Source organism: Sciurus carolinensis, chromosome 13 (assembly GCF_902686445.1).
Source record: "Sciurus carolinensis chromosome 13, mSciCar1.2, whole genome shotgun sequence".
In the NCBI taxonomy this organism is placed as follows: domain Eukaryota; kingdom Metazoa; phylum Chordata; class Mammalia; order Rodentia; family Sciuridae; genus Sciurus; species Sciurus carolinensis.
The window spans coordinates 26,844,005-26,854,746 of record NC_062225.1 but is presented as its reverse complement, the minus strand read 5'-3'; positions in this window follow the sequence as shown (position 1 = coordinate 26,854,746).

Below are 10,742 nucleotides of genomic sequence, written 5' to 3'. Positions count from 1 at the left end.
TCAAGTGTCCGGGGCTCTCTAGGTGGCTGAGGTGTGGGGGTACCCCCAGCCACAACTTTTATAATTATGGCTGGCCCCTTATTTGATCTGATCTGCTGGGTGGATTCCTGATTTCATGGTGGAGATTCTGTCTCAGGGTTGAGGCTCATTTCGTATTCACATTCGCAATCGAAAACCCTGATATCAGGTCCTCAACTCTTCTCCACTTTTGCCTGGCCCAAATTGATGTTTGTGTGACAACACCATCTATGTGCTGCCTTCTTACCTCCAGTCAACTACTCTGGCCTCGGGACGCCCTGGCCACAGACTCAGCTGTATTAGTCTCCACCATGGGATCTGGGTCCTCCATTCCGGCAGATTCAACCCTTTGTCTGACTCCTGGCTTATATTTGGCCAAAGTATCCTTTAGATAATCAATCCAAAATGGCCGTGTACACCCTGGCCATAGACTTGGCTGTATCAGTCTCCACCATGGGACCTGGGTCCTCCAATCTGGCAGATTCAACCCTGGGAACCCTTTGCCTGACTCCCAGCTTAAAGCCATCAAAATTCATTTGTTAATGGCACACAGCTTCCATGAGCAAGTGGGCAAATGGAAAGGGATTCCTTATCTTCAAGTCTCTTCTTTCTTGTGCTTCTATGCTCTTCCTGCAAACTTGAATGGTTCCTTCTTCTCCCCCTCTTAATCCCTCCTCCTCCTCCAACTTTGACTCAGCTGTTTCTGCTTCCATTCTCTGGCCCAGCCCGCTTAGTACCCCTGCCACGAGGTCCTGCACACGTCGGTGTGGAGGGAGTAACCAGCCCAACCATCAGTGGCATGTCCCAGTAAGGAGTATGATATAGCAGCCCCATTCCTCACAAGTAGTGGGAGATTGTTTCACAAATTTTTGCATCCAAACCTGAATTGATTACCTGTTAGCTGCTTTCAGATCTCAGTCAAGGCTTACATTGAAATGTAAATGGAGGAAGGCTCAGTGGGAGACCAGTCTCAAACCCAAGAAAAGGAAAAAAGTGTCCATTTTAACTTTCTCCTGGGCTGCAACATAGACCACTTTATCTCTCCTCATCTTTTCTCTCTGCCCTTCTCTTTCTCATTTCCTCATGCTATAATTAATGGCCATTATCATTTTTCATCTAGGACTTTTGTTTTTCTTAAATGCTATGTTTTTGAGCTCACAATTTTGATCCTACATACCTAGGTTAATGATTTTTGATCAGTTCTTTTTATCCAACTCTAGAGCTATTTTTGAACATTTGTTACATTGCAATGGAGATAAACATTACAAGGCCTTTGCTTTTGTGTTAAATATAAGCGTGCATAAAAATTAAAATTTAAAAAATGGATCCATATACTTTTAATTCACATGGTTTAAAAAGATTCAATTTAAATTGGGTAAAGTAATAGAAGTAAAATGTCTTTAAAATTAACTCACAAGTCTGTAGGTGGCTAACTAATAAAATGTTGATGTTTATAAAATGTGTAACATCAATTTTTCTAGGACTTTCTTCAACAGGAAAGAGATGGCAAATACTGTTGGTACACTTGTCTGATATCTTGGTTTTTTTACAATAAGATGAGTGAATTAGAGTTGACATGTATGGGATTACTCAAACTTGTTTGTTAGAGACATCTGATTAATTTACAAAGTTATTCCATGGAGTAACATACTTAAAAACATTATTCTTTGTATATTAAATGTGTTCATATTTTCCAGGTGTATAAGCCTTTAAAGCAGAAAATTTATCAAGCTGCTATTCTCCAAATTAAACTTGTCTGTAATGGTAACCCTATCATTTAATGTTCTATTATAGGACCAGTCATCAATAGGGTATATATAAAATTTGTTAAATGTATTTCTAAAAGTTATTGAGAGGACAGTTAAAAGCACTCTCAGCTTTTCTTTAATGCTTACATACATATATAAACGTTGCTGACATAACTCTTTAGATCTGCATTTCCATCAGAGAACAGAGTTCCATCTGATCTCAGCTTAATCTTCAAAAATCTGTGTTTATAAACCTTTATTTTCTAATATTCCTTTGCTCCTCACTGAACTTGAGAACTTGGTCATGCTGGTCATGGAAAAAGAGGAAAAAATTAACTTTAGGAAAAGCCCCGCCTTACCAGAGATAAGGCTCTGCCTCACAACTCTGCTGCATGTTAGAATGGCTCCAAAGTAAGCCAGACTTTAACTCATTTAAAGTTGTGTTCAAAAGTTTGATACTTAATGACTGGTAAGACTGGCTTGCTTGACGGTTAAGATCAAACTTAGAGATAGAGATTAAATACAGAGGTCAAGAAAAGTCCATATTTGGGTCTTGCCCTCAAAGTCAGCCTGAACCCAGGGAACAAGAGGACTTCTCCAAGGAACTTTGCAACTCTGGGTGGGTCACACAACCTCCTGATCAAAGAGATTGATGAAGCCACTAGAGAATGAAAAGCCACTCAGTGCACCTGCTGCAGAGCAGGGTCATGGAAAAAGGGAGACACCCCTAATGCTTCCAAGGGAAGTCACCTCATCAAGGAGACTCTGCCTAACCAATGGCACTAATGGAGCTAAGAAGCTGCTCTTAAGTTCTCTATGAGTGACCCCTGTGGTAACTCAGCTGACTCTTTAACAGACAGGAGCAGGTCACTTTGACCAGCTTGATCTTAAACACCTAGCAAAACAGTTAAAACCAAAATATAGCCATTCTTGGGCATTTAAAAGAAATAATACTTAAATGTAACTTAAGATGTACACTTGTGTTAGCTCACTAGAATAAAGACTAAAAGCTACAAAAGAGATTCTTAGGCAAATGTGCCTGATAACTATCAAGAGAAACTGCCAGAGTCAGAAGTTTTAGTCAGTTTAAGGCCTACAGACACAGGTAGGCTTAATCTATGTTTGCTAATATCTCTACTAAATGTTGTGTTTACATTCCTGATAACCTAGGCAACATTAAAGTTCCCAAATAAAGGCCTTGTCCTCCAGTCTTTGCTAGGCCTTGTTATGGGAACAACTTAGTTCTTCCACCCCCTGATGAGGAATTATTGGCTTCTGTCATCTTTATGATATTCATTGTCATGTTCCAGATTCTGCAACATTTACATTGTATCAATCTCATTTCAGTACTCATGTCTTTTTGTTCTTCTCTCATAGAAGCACCCATCCCCAGATGCCTTTACAACCTGCTCTTCCCCAACCAGACTTCTACCATGAACCCCTCGATTAACCCGATTTTTAAAAAGGAAACTCCAAACTGCTTGCCCCATGCTGCCCCCTTCCAGCTCGAAGAAGCCAGAACGGTCATCAACCCCCTTCCCTACAGCAGTAAAGGAGTTCCTAAAATTAGAGGGGTAAATGAAGCCAGAATTGGGGACAAGCAGTTAGTGTAGAAATAGGGGATCAGTCAAATTGAGGAAATGAAGTCCATGAAAACCATTCGCCTCTGGAAGTCTGAAAGTTGAAGACTGCCTCTGGGAGAATGGACTTTTTACATCTCACCAGTCACTTAGGCAGGAAGGAGAGAGAAGGCTTCAGAAAGAACTGGAGAACAAAAGATTTTCTAATAAAAACAGAGATGGGAGAATGTAATGTACAAAGCTGCTCTCCCCACCCTTTCCGATGCAGCCATTTCCCCACCTCCCAACTACTGTCAGTCTGTGAACATCCTGGCTAGCTATTGGTTCATCAGTCAGCTTGCAAGTATCCTTCTCTGTTATAGGTCCCCTGTTAGCCTGGCGGAATTCAACTGCTTTAGGGTAGATACCCCGTCATCTTTTCTCTCTTGCTTTTCTCTCCCCCTGACTCACTTTCTTTCTCCTCCTCGCTTTTCCACTCTCTCTAGCGTATGCCCTTTCTTTTTCCCTTTCTTTTCCTCTCATTTTCTCTCTTACCCTGCAGGGAGACACTCTGTTTGCTTAATAAACTCCCTTATGTGAAAAAAAAAAATCTCTGGGACACTTTTAAGGCAGTTCTAAGAGGAAAGCTCATTGCATTGAGCTCATACACTAAAAGAAAAAAAAAGTCAACAAATAAATGACCTAACATTACATCTCAAAGCCCTAGAAAAAGAACAAATCAATACCAAAAGCAGAAGATAGGAAATAATTAAAATCAGAGCTGAAATCAGTAAAATCAAAACAAAAGGATTCAAAAAACTGACAAAATAAAAATTTGGTTCTTTGAAAAAATAAATAAAATTGATAAACCCTTAGCTACACTAACAAAGAGAGAGAGAAAATTCAAGTTACTAAAATTCATGTTGAAAAAGGAACTATCACAATGGACAATAGTGAAATACAGAAGATAATTAGAAACTATTTTGAAAATTCATACTTAAATAAAATATAAAATCCTGACAACACTGACAAATTTCTAGAGACATATGATCTATCCAAACTGAATCAGAAGGACATACACAATATAAACAGATCAATTTCAAGCAATGAAATAGAAGACACCATCAAAAACTTACCAACCAAGAAAAGCTCAGAACCAGATTCTCAGCCAAGTCCTATAAGACCTTCAAGGAAGAATTAACACCAAAACTCCTCAAGTTATTCCATGAAATAGAAAAGGAGGGAACCCTTTCAAACTCATTCTGAGGCTAGTATCACCCTGATACCAAAACCAGACAAAGACACATCAAGGAAAGAAAACTTCAGACCAATATCTCTGATGAACATAGATGCAAAAATTCTCAATAAAATCCTGGCAAATTGCATACAAAAACATATTTAAAAGATAGTGCACCATGATCAAGTGTGGTTCATCCCAGGGATGCAACATATGGAAATGTTCAACATATGAAAATCAATAAATGTAATACATCACATCGATAGAATTAAAGACAAGAATCATATGATTATCTCAATAGATGCAGAAAAAGCATTTGACAAAACACAGCACCTCTTCATGTTCAAAACACTAGAAAAACTAGAGATAGTAGGAACATACCTCAACATTGTAAAAGCTATCCATGCTAAGCCCAAGGCCAATGTCATTCTAAATGGATAAAAATTGAAAGTATTCCCTCTAAAAACTGGAACAAAAGTGGGATGCCCACTTTCACCACTTCTATTCAACATTGTCCTTGAAATTCTAGCCTGAGCAATCAGACAGACAAAAGAAATTAAAGGGATATGAATAGGGAAAGAACTCAAACTATCACTTTTTGCTGATAACATGATTCTATATTTAGAAGATCCAAAAAATTCAACCAGAAAACTTCTAGAACTCATCAATGAATTCAGCAAAGTAGCAAGATATAAAATCTATAGCCATAAATCAAATTCCTTTCTATACATAAATGATAAATCCACTGCAAGAGATATTAGGAAAATTACCCCATTCACAATAGCCTCAACAAAAATAAAATACTTGAGAATCAATCTAACAAAAGAAGTGAAAGACCCTTACAATGAAAACTACAGAACACCAAAGAAAGAAATTGAAGAAGAACTTAGAAGATGAAAGATCTCTCATGCTCTTGGATAGGCAGAATTAATATTGTCAAAATGACCATACTACCAATACTGTTATACAGATTTAATGCAAATCCTATTAAAATTCAATGACATTCTTCATAGAAATAGAAAAAGCAATCATGAAATTTATTTGGAAAAATAAGAAACCCAGAATAGCCAAAGCAATCCTTAGCAAGAAGAGTGAAGCAGGAGGCATCATAATATCAGAATTTAAACTATACTACAGAGCAATAGTAACACAAATGGCATGGTATTGACACCAAAATAGACATGTTGACCAATGGTACAAAATAGAAGACACAGACAAACACATAAATATGGTTATCTCATACTAGACAAAGGCACCAAAAATATACTTTAAAGAAAAGATAGCCTATTCAACAAGAGGTGCTGGGGATGCTGGAAATCCATGATATTAAGCCTCTATCTCTCATCCTGCACAAAAATCAACTCAAAGTAGATCAAAGACTTAGGCACTAGAACAGAGACCCTGTGCCTAAGAGAAGAAGAAGTAGGTCCAAATCTTCATCATGTTGGCTAAGGACCTGACTTGCTTAACATGACTCTGAAAGTGCAAGAAGTAAAATTAAGAATCAATAAATGGGATGGATTCAAACTAAAAAGCTTCTTCTTAGGAAAGGAAACAATAATATGAAGAAAGAGCCTACAAAATCAGAGAAGTTTCTTTCATCATGCACCTCAGATAGAGCACTAATTTCCAGGATATACAAAGAACTCAAAAAACTTAACACCAAAAAATAATACTAATAATAATAACCCAATCAACAAATGGGCTAAGGAACTGAACACTTCACAGAAGAAGAAATACAATCAATCAACAAACAGATGAAAAATGTTCATCATCTCTAGTGATTCAAAAAATGTGAATCAAAACTGCTGTAAGATTTCATCTCACTCCAGTCAGTCGGTATAAGGTCACCCACCCCAACTTAGGTGCCAACGTGGCGCTGGCTGAGCTTCTCTTCCTGATTTTACTCCTCATAACTTCTTCCCACTGGCACAAACTCGCACCTAATCAGCGCTCAACACCCTGCCCAGACCCCTAGCAACAAGGCTCACCCTATCAACCATCGCCCTGCCCCCCAGCAACAAGGCTCTCCCAATCAACTCTCACCCCGTTTCATGCCCCAGCCAATCAGCCTCTTCCTGGCCCTATATAAGTGTGTGCATTTTTAAAATAAAACGGAACTTCTCTGGTGATTTGCTTTGGACTGTGGCTCCCTGCGCTTCTTTCATTGGTGCCGAAACCCAGGAGGGGAAACTCCTCAAATATCGAGGACCTCCTCCATCTCCCCCGGTCAAAACTTCTCACCCTCATCCGCCTTCTTGAGCGCTGGCTACCCTGCAACCACCACTGGCCAATTTCTAGGTGAGTCACTCCACGGGAGGCAGCTGCCCTTAACTTGACTATCGCAGGGTGTCTGGCCTTGATCATCTGGCAGCCCCTGATGTCTGGTTATAGGGAGGAGACTGCACCCCACCTCGGCCTTCACTACCACGGTGGACTCCTAGGTGCCCCTTTCCTCCCTCAGTTAGGCGGGAGGGAACAACAGACCCCTTCCTCTTCTCTCTTCTCTCATTCTTCCTCTCCTCTCTCCTCTCCTCTTCCATGCCAACTGGCAAAAGCCTAGTGCTAGGTACTCCGTGACTTCCGGCATTTCACCCCAGCAGGGAAAATCTCGGGTGATGACCTGACTTTTCCCTTGCCACCGACTCTATCAAGTCCTGTGAATGGTTTCGCTCGTTGGAGATGCCTGAACGAGTCGCCCATTCACTTCCCCTGGTCCGGAGATCTCTCTCTCTCTCTCTCCCTCCCCTCCTCTGCCTCTCATCTCCCTCACTTCCTCTCCACTGTAAACAATGGGGGCCTCTTCTTCCCTCCCAAATGACTCCCCCTTAAAATGCCTACTCTCCAACTTGGCTTCTCTCTCACTCACTCCAGATATTAAACCTAAAACCCTCATTAAATTCTGCACCCAAGATTGGCCTTCGTACCTGTTAGACAATCTTAGTCGGTGGCCTCCCAAAGGCTCCCTTAACCCCCAAATTCTCCGGGATCTTTTCAATTACTGCCAGTGCTTGAAAGTGGAAGGAGATCCCCTATGTTGAAGCTTTTACCCGCCTCTGTTCTCACCCCAATCTCTGTTCTTCCTGCAGCCCTCATCAGGTTCTCCTCGCCTGCAAACCCTCCCCTACCGACGAACCTGCCACCTCCTCTTTCGATCCGGCGGACAAACCACCCCGCTACCCTCGCCCACCTCCCTCTGTCCCTTCCTCTCCTTCACCATCCTCTCCTGAGTCCTCTTCACCATCACCCTCCCCTGCCCCTAACTCCTTCAGCCCTCCAGTCACTAGGTTGCGCTCCCAAACCACCCATTCCCATGTCCTGGCACCCCTTCGAGAGGTCGCTGGACCCGAAGGGGTTATTTGGGTTCATGTTCCATTTTGATGAACTGATCTCACCCAGCTTGAGAAGAGATTGGGCTCTTTCATGACTGATTCAGGAATTCCAGTGGGTCCTCCAGGCTTACAGTCTCACCCACCATGACATCTACATGCTTTTAGCCAATACCCTTCTTCCTGAAGAATGTAGGTGGGTATGGGATTTAGCCCACACCCATGCAGATGACACCCATTGTGTTAATCCTAACCATCCCACTGGCCCCCATGCAGTTCCTGAACAAGACCCAGACTTGGGACTATAACACCACAGCCGGAGTGCAGTTGAGAAATCAGTTTGCTGCCTGCATAGTTGCTGGCCTTAAGAAGGCCGCCCGTAAGGCAGTTAATATCCAAAAAAATCCAGGAAATAATGCAGAAAAAACACGAAACCCCTTCTGAATTTTTAGATTGTCTCACTAAGGCTCTCCAACAATATACCAACTTAGATCCCGAGACCCCCAATGGTAGACATGTCCTTATGACTTATTTTCTATCTCAAAGTTACCCTGACATTAAGGCTAAATTAAAAAAACTTGAACAAGGGCCCGCAACACCTCAGACCAAAATTCTGGCTATGGCTTTCAAGGTCTTCCATAACCGTGATGAGGAGGCTGAACGCCGCAAATACCAAAGATATGAAAAGGCAGAGCATAGTAAGTTTCAGATGCTCGCTCAGGTCCTTCAAGGGACCCCCCCAAACATGGTGCCAACATCATCCACAAAGTAAAAATCCAGGTGCTTGCTTCAAATGTGGAAAAGAAGGCCACTGGGCGAGAGCATGTCCCACCCCAAGGACCCCTATTACCCCTTGCCCGAAATGCCAACAAATGGGTCACTGGGGATCAGACTGTCCCACCACCCGAAGGGGAGCTGCGGCCAGGAACCCTAACGCTGACCTCCTGGGCCTGGCACACAACGATTGACGGGGCCTTGGGTCCTCCTCCCCGGCCATCACTGTTGACAGGCAGGAACCCAGGGTGGAAATTCGTGTGGATGGGCGCCGTATTAACTTCCTCTTAGATACTGGAGCCACATTTTCGGTCTTGAGGAAGTTTTGGGAACCCACAATGCCATCATCCTCTCCTATTGTCGGAAATCTATACTTCCACTAAAGACCCCTCCCCTTATATGTACCATAGAAAATTTCCCATTCTCACATTCCTTCCTTGTCATGCCCCAGTGTCCAGTGCCACTTCTTGGTAGGGATATCCTCTCAATCCTCAAAACCACCATCTCAATAGAGCCACTGTCTTCCCCCACTCCACACTTCCTAATGGCCCTCCTGACAGACAATCCCACAATTCCCTTTTGCTCTGACTGGGCCGGGCCACTAGAAGGCCATCCGCACACCCACCTTCCTGTCCCAACCCACCTTGTCAATCCTATCATATTGGACACCCAAAGCCCCTCCACGGTTGATTGCCCTTCCATCTGCATTCGTCTTAAAGATCCCAACCAGTTTCCTAGTCAATCCCCGTATCCCTTGTCCACTGCTGCCCTACTTGGCCTCCAAACATGATCTTATAACTAAAAAATACCTTCGGCCTACCCATTCTCCCTATAATACCCTCATATTAGCGGTTAAGAAACCTAATGGTACCTACCAGTTGGTACAAGACCTTCGCCTCATTAATTCCTCTGTTATTCCTATCCACCCCCTGGTCCCTAACCCATAAACTCTTCTTTCCCAGATCCTGGCCACTTCTACCCATTTCTCTGTTATCGATTTAAAGGATGCCTTTTTCTCTATTCCCCTTGCACCCAAATCCCAAGACATTTTTGCATTCACCTGGACTGACCCAAAAACCAGACATTCTCAACAACTCACGTGGACTGTCCTTCCTCAGGGTTTCAGGGACAGTCCCCATATCTTTGGGCAGGTTTTGGCAGCGGACCTGGAAGGCTTCCACTCAGCCTGCCTGACTCCACCCTCCTGCAGTATGTAGATGATCTCCTCCTTTGTAGCCCTTCGGCTGAAATCTCCAACGTTGACACCATCAACTTACTCAATCACCTACCCCAAAAGGGGTATTGGGCCCCCCCCCCAAAAGGTGCAAATCTCTACATCCATGGTCACCTACCTTGGGTTCCTCATTTTGCACGGAAAAAAGGCTATTATCACTGACAGGAAATACCTCATTAACTCTCTCTCCACCCCAAAAACCAAGGCCAAAATTTTATCTTTTTTAGGACTGGCAGGATACTTCAGGGCATGGATTCCAAATTTTTCCCTCCTAGCTAGACCATTATATGATATGGTAAAGGGCCCCCAGAATGAGCCACTACTTTCAACCGCTGGACCGTCTTTTCAGACGCTCAAACAAGCGTTCCTTCAAGCTTCACTTGCCTTATTTATCCAAACCATTTCTCTTGTATGTTCATGAAAAGGGAGGCCAAGTTTTGGGGGTCTTAGGACAAGAGTACAGCTCCACTTTTGCTCCAGTATCCTATCTTTCTAAACAGTTAGATCCCACCATTAGAGGGTGGGCACCTTGCCTGTGATCCCTAAACAGCTAGATCCCACCATTAGAGAGTGGACACCTTGCCTGCGATCCCTAGCTGCCAGCCAGGTCCTCCAGAAGAAAGCTCATAAGCTGACCTTTGGATCCCCTCTTACCATTCTTTCGCCACACCACCTGAAGGATCTGCTAACCTACAAGGGACTCCAGTCACTTCCCCCTCTAGGGTGCTTTCCTTACTTGTGTCTTTTCTCCAGAATCCGGCGGTATACTTTAATCCTTGCCCTCCATTAAACCCTGCCTCTCTGTTCCCGACCTCCCCTCCCCCGGCTGATTTCCCCATACAC